Source organism: Hemiscyllium ocellatum, chromosome 21 (genome assembly GCF_020745735.1).
Source record: "Hemiscyllium ocellatum isolate sHemOce1 chromosome 21, sHemOce1.pat.X.cur, whole genome shotgun sequence".
NCBI lineage: Eukaryota > Metazoa > Chordata > Chondrichthyes > Orectolobiformes > Hemiscylliidae > Hemiscyllium > Hemiscyllium ocellatum.
This window is the reverse complement of record NC_083421.1, coordinates 11477360-11491454: the sequence shown is the minus strand read 5'-3', so window position 1 is coordinate 11491454 and position 14095 is coordinate 11477360. Positions and strand designations below refer to the sequence as shown.

The 14095-nt window shown below is 44.1% G+C and overlaps 6 non-coding genes across 6 annotated transcripts; all 6 read left to right on the top strand.

Annotated features, from left to right (window-relative positions):
• Nucleotides 1–1820: 1820 nt before the first annotated feature.
• trnai-uau (transfer RNA isoleucine (anticodon UAU)) lies at nucleotides 1821–1916 on the top strand. The gene is made up of 2 exons: nucleotides 1821–1858; nucleotides 1881–1916. It is a non-coding gene; the product is annotated as a tRNA-Ile (tRNA).
• A 2184-nt stretch (nucleotides 1917–4100) lies between these two features.
• Nucleotides 4101–4196, top strand: trnai-uau (transfer RNA isoleucine (anticodon UAU)). The gene is made up of 2 exons: nucleotides 4101–4138; nucleotides 4161–4196. It is a non-coding gene; the product is annotated as a tRNA-Ile (tRNA).
• A 2184-nt stretch (nucleotides 4197–6380) lies between these two features.
• Nucleotides 6381–6476, top strand: trnai-uau (transfer RNA isoleucine (anticodon UAU)). Its single transcript has 2 exons — nucleotides 6381–6418; nucleotides 6441–6476. It is a non-coding gene; the product is annotated as a tRNA-Ile (tRNA).
• A 2184-nt stretch (nucleotides 6477–8660) lies between these two features.
• Nucleotides 8661–8756, top strand: trnai-uau (transfer RNA isoleucine (anticodon UAU)). Its single transcript has 2 exons — nucleotides 8661–8698; nucleotides 8721–8756. It is a non-coding gene; the product is annotated as a tRNA-Ile (tRNA).
• A 2184-nt stretch (nucleotides 8757–10940) lies between these two features.
• Nucleotides 10941–11036, top strand: trnai-uau (transfer RNA isoleucine (anticodon UAU)). The gene is made up of 2 exons: nucleotides 10941–10978; nucleotides 11001–11036. It is a non-coding gene; the product is annotated as a tRNA-Ile (tRNA).
• Nucleotides 11037–13220: 2184 nt separating this feature from the next.
• Nucleotides 13221–13316, top strand: trnai-uau (transfer RNA isoleucine (anticodon UAU)). Its single transcript has 2 exons — nucleotides 13221–13258; nucleotides 13281–13316. It is a non-coding gene; the product is annotated as a tRNA-Ile (tRNA).
• The last annotated feature ends 779 nt before the right edge of the window (nucleotides 13317–14095 follow it).

The following is a 14095-nucleotide window of genomic DNA, read 5'->3' as shown; positions in this document are numbered from 1 at the left end:
CAACTGCTGAGACCAACAGGATCAAAATGACTCTCAACTGTTTCAAAACGTAAGTGAGATTCAACCACCTCACTTTGGGATATTATCACTTCTACTGCAGCTTGAATAAGGACAATAAACTGCCATTAGGATTCGGAAATCGACACTTCAATAAAAACCTCTCCTATATATCGTGTGCTGTCTTTCTATGTCAGTGTCCCGTTTGTGTGCATCACTTCATTTTTCCCTGAGTTGAATTCAACACGATGATTCATTTTTGTGGATGAAGATATTCTCCCCAACTCTCATTATTCTAAACTCCATGGCTCATGGACTGATTTTATTGGTATGCTCCCGGAGAACAATCTTCTCGTTCCTCTGAATCACTGAATATTTCTGACATGATCTTGAAGGCGAGTATTTCCTCTTCCGGGTTTGCTAATCATCACCGCACTTGCCTACATCGGTGTGCTCATTAAAACCGATGCAGTTGCAGTTAGAGTCATTTCCATTGACGGATTATTCAATCATTTTCCTCCACTTGGGACATGAAGAGTTTTTGAAAGATCCACAAAGCTGGAAACTGGGGTCTGTTCTCTATCACTGAATTTCACTCACTGTCATTTGCCTGAGCCTGATGTTCCGAGAAGCCCTGATCTATGTTCATAAACACTGCTTTGAGTGAGACTTGACCTGACAACTGCGGCATTTTCACACGCCTCCTTGTAAAGGTTTGATTGCAATATTAATTGATTCGCAAACTGTGTTCCGGCTGCACGTGTTTAGAGAAAGAAAATGGAGCAGTACACACGATCATGACCAGGATTTGAAACAACACAGAATACCAACTATTGAACAATCTCGGCGCCACGCAATCTGCCGCCAGGAAACATCAAATAAGTGCAGGGCTGGAGGGGATGCCAAGAGCAGCACCAGAGACACAACACCAGGAAAACTCACCAAATCCCGCACTGAGATGAGGGAACTCAGAGTGGGAAGAATTTATGGAATTCGGGGCCTCAGAGGTTGCAAATGAGATTGGTAGTTTTCGACGGATTGAAAACACCAAGAGCTCAGGGGATAGTACAGAAAAGTAGCGATGATTAGGAGGCCGCCTATGATCTCACTGAACGGCGAGGCGGGGCTCGATGGGCTGAGTGGCTGCATGTGTTATTTGCATTTGTTATGTTTAAAACGAAAATATTCTTCCTTTTGTTGACTTGGTGAATAGACCGTAAGACCATTAGACATAGGAGCAGTATTCACGCCATTCAGCCCATCGAGTACGCTCCTCCATTCAATCATGGTTATTAAGTTCCTCAATTCCATTCTCCCGCTTGCTCCCTGTAAGCCTGGATCCCCTTGATACTCAAGAACCAATCCATCTCAATCTTAAATGGACTCAATCACCCACTGGCCTCGACAGCTTTTTGAATTCCACCACTCTCTGGCTGAAGAGGTTTCTCCTGATCTCCAATCTAAAAGGTCGTTCATTTACTCCACAGCCAGGGTACGTTTCTGTTTGTGATGCCAAAACTCCGAGCAAGATCAACTTCGCGAACTTGGTGCCCAAGATACGGTGGCGATCAGTAATTGAGTCAACCCGACAATGAGGTTGTCATGTTTCTACTGACTAAAGGCCTCAATGGCTGAGAGAACAATGGAGGAAAATATTGAAAATACATTTTTCAACATCAATCCCGTTCCGCACTGTGTAATAAAGCAAATTCCTCAAATAAGTGCGGAACCACATGTGAATACAACCGGAACATCTTCCACCAGGGCCTCTTTGTCAACCGCTGAGGTATAACTCGTGATATTGGGACGGCAATAAACGTGCAGCTCCAGTGGCGCAATCGGTCAGCGCGCGGTACTTATACAGCAGTATGGCGGCGTGCGCAATGCCGAGGTTGTGAGTTCGAGCCTCACCTGGAGCAGTTTTATCAACTCATGGTCAGACAGTCTACTGAAAAATGCAACTTTCTCTGCATTGACTGATGACCTTTCCTGAACAATACTTCGGCCATCAACCAGCTTATCCTGCAACGATTTGAAACTTCTAGAAATATCTGGGGAGAAACATGCGCAGGTGCTTCTTGTTCAGCTCGAAAATGCTTCCAAACGGCCGACAGCTTCCACTTTCATTGCGGCCAACTCATGTTTGCTTGGTATTTCTTTACTCAACTGGCGACAAACTCTCACAGCTCGATGTCATTATCAAAAAGCTATTACATTTATTTCATTGAACCGTGTCAATGTTATCTTCGGCTTTGCTTGGAACATTTGTCTCATTAAAATAAACAACTGCTGAGACCAACAGGATCAAAATGACTCTCAACTGTTTCAAAACGTAAGTGAGATTCAACCACCTCACTTTGGGATATTATCACTTCTACTGCAGCTTGAATAAGGACAATAAACTGCCATTAGGATTCGGAAATCGACACTTCAATAAAAACCTCTCCTATATATCGTGTGCTGTCTTTCTATGTCAGTGTCCCGTTTGTGTGCATCACTTCATTTTTCCCTGAGTTGAATTCAACACGATGATTCATTTTTGTGGATGAAGATATTCTCCCCAACTCTCATTATTCTAAACTCCATGGCTCATGGACTGATTTTATTGGTATGCTCCCGGAGAACAATCTTCTCGTTCCTCTGAATCACTGAATATTTCTGACATGATCTTGAAGGCGAGTATTTCCTCTTCCGGGTTTGCTAATCATCACCGCACTTGCCTACATCGGTGTGCTCATTAAAACCGATGCAGTTGCAGTTAGAGTCATTTCCATTGACGGATTATTCAACCATTTTCCTCCACTTGGGACATGAAGAGTTTTTGAAAGATCCACAAAGCTGGAAACTGGGGTCTGTTCTCTATCACTGAATTTCACTCTCTCTCACTTGCCTGAGCCTGATGTTCCGAGAAGCCCTGATCTATGTTCATAAACACTGCTTTGAGTGAGACTTGATCTGACAACTGCGGCATTTTCACACGCCTCCTTGTAAAGGTTTGATTGCAATATTAATTGATTCGCAAACTGTGTTCCGGCTGCACGTGTTAAGAGAAAGAAAATGGAGCAGTACACACGATCATGACCAGGATTTGAAACAACACAGAATACCAACTATTGAACAATCTCGGCGCCACGCAATCTGCCGCCAGGAAACATCAAATAAGTGCAGGGCTGGAGGGGATGCCAAGAGCAGCACCAGAGACTCAACACCAGGAAAACTCACCAAATCCCGCACTGAGATGAGGGAACTCAGAGTGGGAAGAATTTATGGAATTCGGGGCCTCAGAGGTTGCAAATGAGATTGGTAGTTTTCGACGGATTGAAAACACCAAGAGCTCAGGGGATAGTACAGAAAAGTAGCGATGATTAGGAGGCCGCCTATGATCTCACTGAACGGCGAGGCGGGGCTCGATGGGCTGAGTGGCTGCATGTGTTATTTGCATTTGTTATGTTTAAAACGAAAATATTCTTCCTTTTGTTGACTTGGTGAATAGACCGTAAGACCATTAGACATAGGAGCAGTATTCACGCCATTCAGCCCATCGAGTACGCTCCTCCATTCAATCATGGTTATTAAGTTCCTCAATTCCATTCTCCCGCTTGCTCCCTGTAAGCCTGGATCCCCTTGATACTCAAGAACCAATCCATCTCAATCTTAAATGGACTCAATCACCCACTGGCCTCGACAGCTTTTTGAATTCCACCACTCTCTGGCTGAAGAGGTTTCTCCTGATCTCCAATCTAAAAGGTCGTTCATTTACTCCACAGCCAGGGTATGTTTCTGTTTGTGATGCCAAAACTCCGAGCAAGATCAACTTCGCGAACTTGGTGCCCAAGATACGGTGGCGATCAGTAATTGAGTCAACCCGACAATGAGGTTGTCATGTTTCTACTGACTAAAGGCCTCAATGGCTGAGAGAACAATGGAGGAAAATATTGAAAATACATTTTTCAACATCAATCCAGTTCCGCACTGTGTAATAAAGCAAATTCCTCAAATAAGTGCGGAACCACATGTGAATACAACCGGAACATCTTCCACCAGGGCCTCTTTGTCAACCGCTGAGGTATAACTCGTGATATTGGGACGGCAATAAACGTGCAGCTCCAGTGGCGCAATCGGTCAGCGCGCGGTACTTATACAGCAGTATGGCGGCGTGCGCAATGCCGAGGTTGTGAGTTCGAGCCTCACCTGGAGCAGTTTTATCAACTCATGGTCAGACAGTCTACTGAAAAATGCAACTTTCTCTGCATTGACTGATGACCTTTCCTGAACAATACTTCGGCCATCAACCAGCTTATCCTGCAACGATTTGAAACTTCTAGAAATATCTGGGGAGAAACATGCGCAGGTGCTTCTTGTTCAGCTCGAAAATGCTTCCAAACGGCCGACAGCTTCCACTTTCATTGCGGCCAACTCATGTTTGCTTGGTATTTCTTTACTCAACTGGCGACAAACTCACACAGCTCGATGTCATTATCAAAAAGCTATTACATTTATTTCATTGAACCGTGTCAATGTTATCTTCGGCTTTGCTTGGAACATTTGTCTCATTAAAATAAACAACTGCTGAGACCAACAGGATCAAAATGACTCTCAACTGTTTCAAAACGTAAGTGAGATTCAACCACCTCACTTTGGGATATTATCACTTCTACTGCAGCTTGAATAAGGACAATAAACTGCCATTAGGATTCGGAAATCGACACTTCAATAAAAACCTCTCCTATATATCGTGTGCTGTCTTTCTATGTCAGTGTCCCGTTTGTGTGCATCACTTCATTTTTCCCTGAGTTGAATTCAACACGATGATTCATTTTTGTGGATGAAGATATTCTCCCCAACTCTCATTATTCTAAACTCCATGGCTCATGGACTGATTTTATTGGTATGCTCCCGGAGAACAATCTTCTCGTTCCTCTGAATCACTGAATATTTCTGACATGATCTTGAAGGCGAGTATTTCCTCTTCCGGGTTTGCTAATCATCACCGCACTTGCCTACATCGGTGTGCTCATTAAAACCGATGCAGTTGCAGTTAGAGTCATTTCCATTGACGGATTATTCAACCATTTTCCTCCACTTGGGACATGAAGAGTTTTTGAAAGATCCACAAAGCTGGAAACTGGGGTCTGTTCTCTATCACTGAATTTCACTCTCTCTCACTTGCCTGAGCCTGATGTTCCGAGAAGCCCTGATCTATGTTCATAAACACTGCTTTGAGTGAGACTTGATCTGACAACTGCGGCATTTTCACACGCCTCCTTGTAAAGGTTTGATTGCAATATTAATTGATTCGCAAACTGTGTTCCGGCTGCACGTGTTAAGAGAAAGAAAATGGAGCAGTACACACGATCATGACCAGGATTTGAAACAACACAGAATACCAACTATTGAACAATCTCGGCGCCACGCAATCTGCCGCCAGGAAACATCAAATAAGTGCAGGGCTGGAGGGGATGCCAAGAGCAGCACCAGAGACTCAACACCAGGAAAACTCACCAAATCCCGCACTGAGATGAGGGAACTCAGAGTGGGAAGAATTTATGGAATTCGGGGCCTCAGAGGTTGCAAATGAGATTGGTAGTTTTCGACGGATTGAAAACACCAAGAGCTCAGGGGATAGTACAGAAAAGTAGCGATGATTAGGAGGCCGCCTATGATCTCACTGAACGGCGAGGCGGGGCTCGATGGGCTGAGTGGCTGCATGTGTTATTTGCATTTGTTATGTTTAAAACGAAAATATTCTTCCTTTTGTTGACTTGGTGAATAGACCGTAAGACCATTAGACATAGGAGCAGTATTCACGCCATTCAGCCCATCGAGTACGCTCCTCCATTCAATCATGGTTATTAAGTTCCTCAATTCCATTCTCCCGCTTGCTCCCTGTAAGCCTGGATCCCCTTGATACTCAAGAACCAATCCATCTCAATCTTAAATGGACTCAATCACCCACTGGCCTCGACAGCTTTTTGAATTCCACCACTCTCTGGCTGAAGAGGTTTCTCCTGATCTCCAATCTAAAAGGTCGTTCATTTACTCCACAGCCAGGGTATGTTTCTGTTTGTGATGCCAAAACTCCGAGCAAGATCAACTTCGCGAACTTGGTGCCCAAGATACGGTGGCGATCAGTAATTGAGTCAACCCGACAATGAGGTTGTCATGTTTCTACTGACTAAAGGCCTCAATGGCTGAGAGAACAATGGAGGAAAATATTGAAAATACATTTTTCAACATCAATCCAGTTCCGCACTGTGTAATAAAGCAAATTCCTCAAATAAGTGCGGAACCACATGTGAATACAACCGGAACATCTTCCACCAGGGCCTCTTTGTCAACCGCTGAGGTATAACTCGTGATATTGGGACGGCAATAAACGTGCAGCTCCAGTGGCGCAATCGGTCAGCGCGCGGTACTTATACAGCAGTATGGCGGCGTGCGCAATGCCGAGGTTGTGAGTTCGAGCCTCACCTGGAGCAGTTTTATCAACTCATGGTCAGACAGTCTACTGAAAAATGCAACTTTCTCTGCATTGACTGATGACCTTTCCTGAACAATACTTCGGCCATCAACCAGCTTATCCTGCAACGATTTGAAACTTCTAGAAATATCTGGGGAGAAACATGCGCAGGTGCTTCTTGTTCAGCTCGAAAATGCTTCCAAACGGCCGACAGCTTCCACTTTCATTGCGGCCAACTCATGTTTGCTTGGTATTTCTTTACTCAACTGGCGACAAACTCACACAGCTCGATGTCATTATCAAAAAGCTATTACATTTATTTCATTGAACCGTGTCAATGTTATCTTCGGCTTTGCTTGGAACATTTGTCTCATTAAAATAAACAACTGCTGAGACCAACAGGATCAAAATGACTCTCAACTGTTTCAAAACGTAAGTGAGATTCAACCACCTCACTTTGGGATATTATCACTTCTACTGCAGCTTGAATAAGGACAATAAACTGCCATTAGGATTCGGAAATCGACACTTCAATAAAAACCTCTCCTATATATCGTGTGCTGTCTTTCTATGTCAGTGTCCCGTTTGTGTGCATCACTTCATTTTTCCCTGAGTTGAATTCAACACGATGATTCATTTTTGTGGATGAAGATATTCTCCCCAACTCTCATTATTCTAAACTCCATGGCTCATGGACTGATTTTATTGGTATGCTCCCGGAGAACAATCTTCTCGTTCCTCTGAATCACTGAATATTTCTGACATGATCTTGAAGGCGAGTATTTCCTCTTCCGGGTTTGCTAATCATCACCGCACTTGCCTACATCGGTGTGCTCATTAAAACCGATGCAGTTGCAGTTAGAGTCATTTCCATTGACGGATTATTCAACCATTTTCCTCCACTTGGGACATGAAGAGTTTTTGAAAGATCCACAAAGCTGGAAACTGGGGTCTGTTCTCTATCACTGAATTTCACTCTCTCTCACTTGCCTGAGCCTGATGTTCCGAGAAGCCCTGATCTATGTTCATAAACACTGCTTTGAGTGAGACTTGATCTGACAACTGCGGCATTTTCACACGCCTCCTTGTAAAGGTTTGATTGCAATATTAATTGATTCGCAAACTGTGTTCCGGCTGCACGTGTTTAGAGAAAGAAAATGGAGCAGTACACACGATCATGACCAGGATTTGAAACAACACAGAATACCAACTATTGAACAATCTCGGCGCCACGCAATCTGCCGCCAGGAAACATCAAATAAGTGCAGGGCTGGAGGGGATGCCAAGAGCAGCACCAGAGACACAACACCAGGAAAACTCACCAAATCCCGCACTGAGATGAGGGAACTCAGAGTGGGAAGAATTTATGGAATTCGGGGCCTCAGAGGTTGCAAATGAGATTGGTAGTTTTCGACGGATTGAAAACACCAAGAGCTCAGGGGATAGTACAGAAAAGTAGCGATGATTAGGAGGCCGCCTATGATCTCACTGAACGGCGAGGCGGGGCTCGATGGGCTGAGTGGCTGCATGTGTTATTTGCATTTGTTATGTTTAAAACGAAAATATTCTTCCTTTTGTTGACTTGGTGAATAGACCGTAAGACCATTAGACATAGGAGCAGTATTCACGCCATTCAGCCCATCGAGTACGCTCCTCCATTCAATCATGGTTATTAAGTTCCTCAATTCCATTCTCCCGCTTGCTCCCTGTAAGCCTGGATCCCCTTGATACTCAAGAACCAATCCATCTCAATCTTAAATGGACTCAATCACCCACTGGCCTCGACAGCTTTTTGAATTCCACCACTCTCTGGCTGAAGAGGTTTCTCCTGATCTCCAATCTAAAAGGTCGTTCATTTACTCCACAGCCAGGGTATGTTTCTGTTTGTGATGCCAAAACTCCGAGCAAGATCAACTTCGCGAACTTGGTGCCCAAGATACGGTGGCGATCAGTAATTGAGTCAACCCGACAATGAGGTTGTCATGTTTCTACTGACTAAAGGCCTCAATGGCTGAGAGAACAATGGAGGAAAATATTGAAAATACATTTTTCAACATCAATCCAGTTCCGCACTGTGTAATAAAGCAAATTCCTCAAATAAGTGCGGAACCACATGTGAATACAACCGGAACATCTTCCACCAGGGCCTCTTTGTCAACCGCTGAGGTATAACTCGTGATATTGGGACGGCAATAAACGTGCAGCTCCAGTGGCGCAATCGGTCAGCGCGCGGTACTTATACAGCAGTATGGCGGCGTGCGCAATGCCGAGGTTGTGAGTTCGAGCCTCACCTGGAGCAGTTTTATCAACTCATGGTCAGACAGTCTACTGAAAAATGCAACTTTCTCTGCATTGACTGATGACCTTTCCTGAACAATACTTCGGCCATCAACCAGCTTATCCTGCAACGATTTGAAACTTCTAGAAATATCTGGGGAGAAACATGCGCAGGTGCTTCTTGTTCAGCTCGAAAATGCTTCCAAACGGCCGACAGCTTCCACTTTCATTGCGGCCAACTCATGTTTGCTTGGTATTTCTTTACTCAACTGGCGACAAACTCACACAGCTCGATGTCATTATCAAAAAGCTATTACATTTATTTCATTGAACCGTGTCAATGTTATCTTCGGCTTTGCTTGGAACATTTGTCTCATTAAAATAAACAACTGCTGAGACCAACAGGATCAAAATGACTCTCAACTGTTTCAAAACGTAAGTGAGATTCAACCACCTCACTTTGGGATATTATCACTTCTACTGCAGCTTGAATAAGGACAATAAACTGCCATTAGGATTCGGAAATCGACACTTCAATAAAAACCTCTCCTATATATCGTGTGCTGTCTTTCTATGTCAGTGTCCCGTTTGTGTGCATCACTTCATTTTTCCCTGAGTTGAATTCAACACGATGATTCATTTTTGTGGATGAAGATATTCTCCCCAACTCTCATTATTCTAAACTCCATGGCTCATGGACTGATTTTATTGGTATGCTCCCGGAGAACAATCTTCTCGTTCCTCTGAATCACTGAATATTTCTGACATGATCTTGAAGGCGAGTATTTCCTCTTCCGGGTTTGCTAATCATCACCGCACTTGCCTACATCGGTGTGCTCATTAAAACCGATGCAGTTGCAGTTAGAGTCATTTCCATTGACGGATTATTCAACCATTTTCCTCCACTTGGGACATGAAGAGTTTTTGAAAGATCCACAAAGCTGGAAACTGGGGTCTGTTCTCTATCACTGAATTTCACTCTCTCTCACTTGCCTGAGCCTGATGTTCCGAGAAGCCCTGATCTATGTTCATAAACACTGCTTTGAGTGAGACTTGATCTGACAACTGCGGCATTTTCACACGCCTCCTTGTAAAGGTTTGATTGCAATATTAATTGATTCGCAAACTGTGTTCCGGCTGCACGTGTTTAGAGAAAGAAAATGGAGCAGTACACACGATCATGACCAGGATTTGAAACAACACAGAATACCAACTATTGAACAATCTCGGCGCCACGCAATCTGCCGCCAGGAAACATCAAATAAGTGCAGGGCTGGAGGGGATGCCAAGAGCAGCACCAGAGACACAACACCAGGAAAACTCACCAAATCCCGCACTGAGATGAGGGAACTCAGAGTGGGAAGAATTTATGGAATTCGGGGCCTCAGAGGTTGCAAATGAGATTGGTAGTTTTCGACGGATTGAAAACACCAAGAGCTCAGGGGATAGTACAGAAAAGTAGCGATGATTAGGAGGCCGCCTATGATCTCACTGAACGGCGAGGCGGGGCTCGATGGGCTGAGTGGCTGCATGTGTTATTTGCATTTGTTATGTTTAAAACGAAAATATTCTTCCTTTTGTTGACTTGGTGAATAGACCGTAAGACCATTAGACATAGGAGCAGTATTCACGCCATTCAGCCCATCGAGTACGCTCCTCCATTCAATCATGGTTATTAAGTTCCTCAATTCCATTCTCCCGCTTGCTCCCTGTAAGCCTGGATCCCCTTGATACTCAAGAACCAATCCATCTCAATCTTAAATGGACTCAATCACCCACTGGCCTCGACAGCTTTTTGAATTCCACCACTCTCTGGCTGAAGAGGTTTCTCCTGATCTCCAATCTAAAAGGTCGTTCATTTACTCCACAGCCAGGGTATGTTTCTGTTTGTGATGCCAAAACTCCGAGCAAGATCAACTTCGCGAACTTGGTGCCCAAGATACGGTGGCGATCAGTAATTGAGTCAACCCGACAATGAGGTTGTCATGTTTCTACTGACTAAAGGCCTCAATGGCTGAGAGAACAATGGAGGAAAATATTGAAAATACATTTTTCAACATCAATCCAGTTCCGCACTGTGTAATAAAGCAAATTCCTCAAATAAGTGCGGAACCACATGTGAATACAACCGGAACATCTTCCACCAGGGCCTCTTTGTCAACCGCTGAGGTATAACTCGTGATATTGGGACGGCAATAAACGTGCAGCTCCAGTGGCGCAATCGGTCAGCGCGCGGTACTTATACAGCAGTATGGCGGCGTGCGCAATGCCGAGGTTGTGAGTTCGAGCCTCACCTGGAGCAGTTTTATCAACTCATGGTCAGACAGTCTACTGAAAAATGCAACTTTCTCTGCATTGACTGATGACCTTTCCTGAACAATACTTCGGCCATCAACCAGCTTATCCTGCAACGATTTGAAACTTCTAGAAATATCTGGGGAGAAACATGCGCAGGTGCTTCTTGTTCAGCTCGAAAATGCTTCCAAACGGCCGACAGCTTCCACTTTCATTGCGGCCAACTCATGTTTGCTTGGTATTTCTTTACTCAACTGGCGACAAACTCACACAGCTCGATGTCATTATCAAAAAGCTATTACATTTATTTCATTGAACCGTGTCAATGTTATCTTCGGCTTTGCTTGGAACATTTGTCTCATTAAAATAAACAACTGCTGAGACCAACAGGATCAAAATGACTCTCAACTGTTTCAAAACGTAAGTGAGATTCAACCACCTCACTTTGGGATATTATCACTTCTACTGCAGCTTGAATAAGGACAATAAACTGCCATTAGGATTCGGAAATCGACACTTCAATAAAAACCTCTCCTATATATCGTGTGCTGTCTTTCTATGTCAGTGTCCCGTTTGTGTGCATCACTTCATTTTTCCCTGAGTTGAATTCAACACGATGATTCATTTTTGTGGATGAAGATATTCTCCCCAACTCTCATTATTCTAAACTCCATGGCTCATGGACTGATTTTATTGGTATGCTCCCGGAGAACAATCTTCTCGTTCCTCTGAATCACTGAATATTTCTGACATGATCTTGAAGGCGAGTATTTCCTCTTCCGGGTTTGCTAATCATCACCGCACTTGCCTACATCGGTGTGCTCATTAAAACCGATGCAGTTGCAGTTAGAGTCATTTCCATTGACGGATTATTCAACCATTTTCCTCCACTTGGGACATGAAGAGTTTTTGAAAGATCCACAAAGCTGGAAACTGGGGTCTGTTCTCTATCACTGAATTTCACTCTCTCTCACTTGCCTGAGCCTGATGTTCCGAGAAGCCCTGATCTATGTTCATAAACACTGCTTTGAGTGAGACTTGATCTGACAACTGCGGCATTTTCACACGCCTCCTTGTAAAGGTTTGATTGCAATATTAATTGATTCGCAAACTGTGTTCCGGCTGCACGTGTTTAGAGAAAGAAAATGGAGCAGTACACACGATCATGACCAGGATTTGAAACAACACAGAATACCAACTATTGAACAATCTCGGCGCCACGCAATCTGCCGCCAGGAAACATCAAATAAGTGCAGGGCTGGAGGGGATGCCAAGAGCAGCACCAGAGACACAACACCAGGAAAACTCACCAAATCCCGCACTGAGATGAGGGAACTCAGAGTGGGAAGAATTTATGGAATTCGGGGCCTCAGAGGTTGCAAATGAGATTGGTAGTTTTCGACGGATTGAAAACACCAAGAGCTCAGGGGATAGTACAGAAAAGTAGCGATGATTAGGAGGCCGCCTATGATCTCACTGAACGGCGAGGCGGGGCTCGATGGGCTGAGTGGCTGCATGTGTTATTTGCATTTGTTATGTTTAAAACGAAAATATTCTTCCTTTTGTTGACTTGGTGAATAGACCGTAAGACCATTAGACATAGGAGCAGTATTCACGCCATTCAGCCCATCGAGTACGCTCCTCCATTCAATCATGGTTATTAAGTTCCTCAATTCCATTCTCCCGCTTGCTCCCTGTAAGCCTGGATCCCCTTGATACTCAAGAACCAATCCATCTCAATCTTAAATGGACTCAATCACCCACTGGCCTCGACAGCTTTTTGAATTCCACCACTCTCTGGCTGAAGAGGTTTCTCCTGATCTCCAATCTAAAAGGTCGTTCATTTACTCCACAGCCAGGGTATGTTTCTGTTTGTGATGCCAAAACTCCGAGCAAGATCAACTTCGCGAACTTGGTGCCCAAGATACGGTGGCGATCAGTAATTGAGTCAACCCGACAATGAGGTTGTCATGTTTCTACTGACTAAAGGCCTCAATGGCTGAGAGAACAATGGAGGAAAATATTGAAAATACATTTTTCAACATCAATCCAGTTCCGCACTGTGTAATAAAGCAAATTCCTCAAATAAGTGCGGAACCACATGTGAATACAACCGGAACATCTTCCACCAGGGCCTCTTTGTCAACCGCTGAGGTATAACTCGTGATATTGGGACGGCAATAAACGTGCAGCTCCAGTGGCGCAATCGGTCAGCGCGCGGTACTTATACAGCAGTATGGCGGCGTGCGCAATGCCGAGGTTGTGAGTTCGAGCCTCACCTGGAGCAGTTTTATCAACTCATGGTCAGACAGTCTACTGAAAAATGCAACTTTCTCTGCATTGACTGATGACCTTTCCTGAACAATACTTCGGCCATCAACCAGCTTATCCTGCAACGATTTGAAACTTCTAGAAATATCTGGGGAGAAACATGCGCAGGTGCTTCTTGTTCAGCTCGAAAATGCTTCCAAACGGCCGACAGCTTCCACTTTCATTGCGGCCAACTCATGTTTGCTTGGTATTTCTTTACTCAACTGGCGACAAACTCACACAGCTCGATGTCATTATCAAAAAGCTATTACATTTATTTCATTGAACCGTGTCAATGTTATCTTCGGCTTTGCTTGGAACATTTGTCTCATTAAAATAAACAACTGCTGAGACCAACAGGATCAAAATGACTCTCAACTGTTTCAAAACGTAAGTGAGATTCAACCACCTCACTTTGGGATATTATCACTTCTACTGCAGCTTGAATAAGGACAATAAACTGCCATTAGGATTCGGAAATCGACACTTCAATAAAAACCTCTCCTATATATCGTGTGCTGTCTTTCTATGTCAGTGTCCCGTTTGTGTGCATCACTTCATTTTTCCCTGAGTTGAATTCAACACGATGATTCATTTTTGTGGATGAAGATATTCTCCCCAACTCTCATTATTCTAAACTCCATGGCTCATGGACTGATTTTATTGGTATGCTCCCGGAGAACAATCTTCTCGTTCCTCTGAATCACTGAATATTTCTGACATGATCTTGAAGGCGAGTATTTCCTCTTCCGGGTT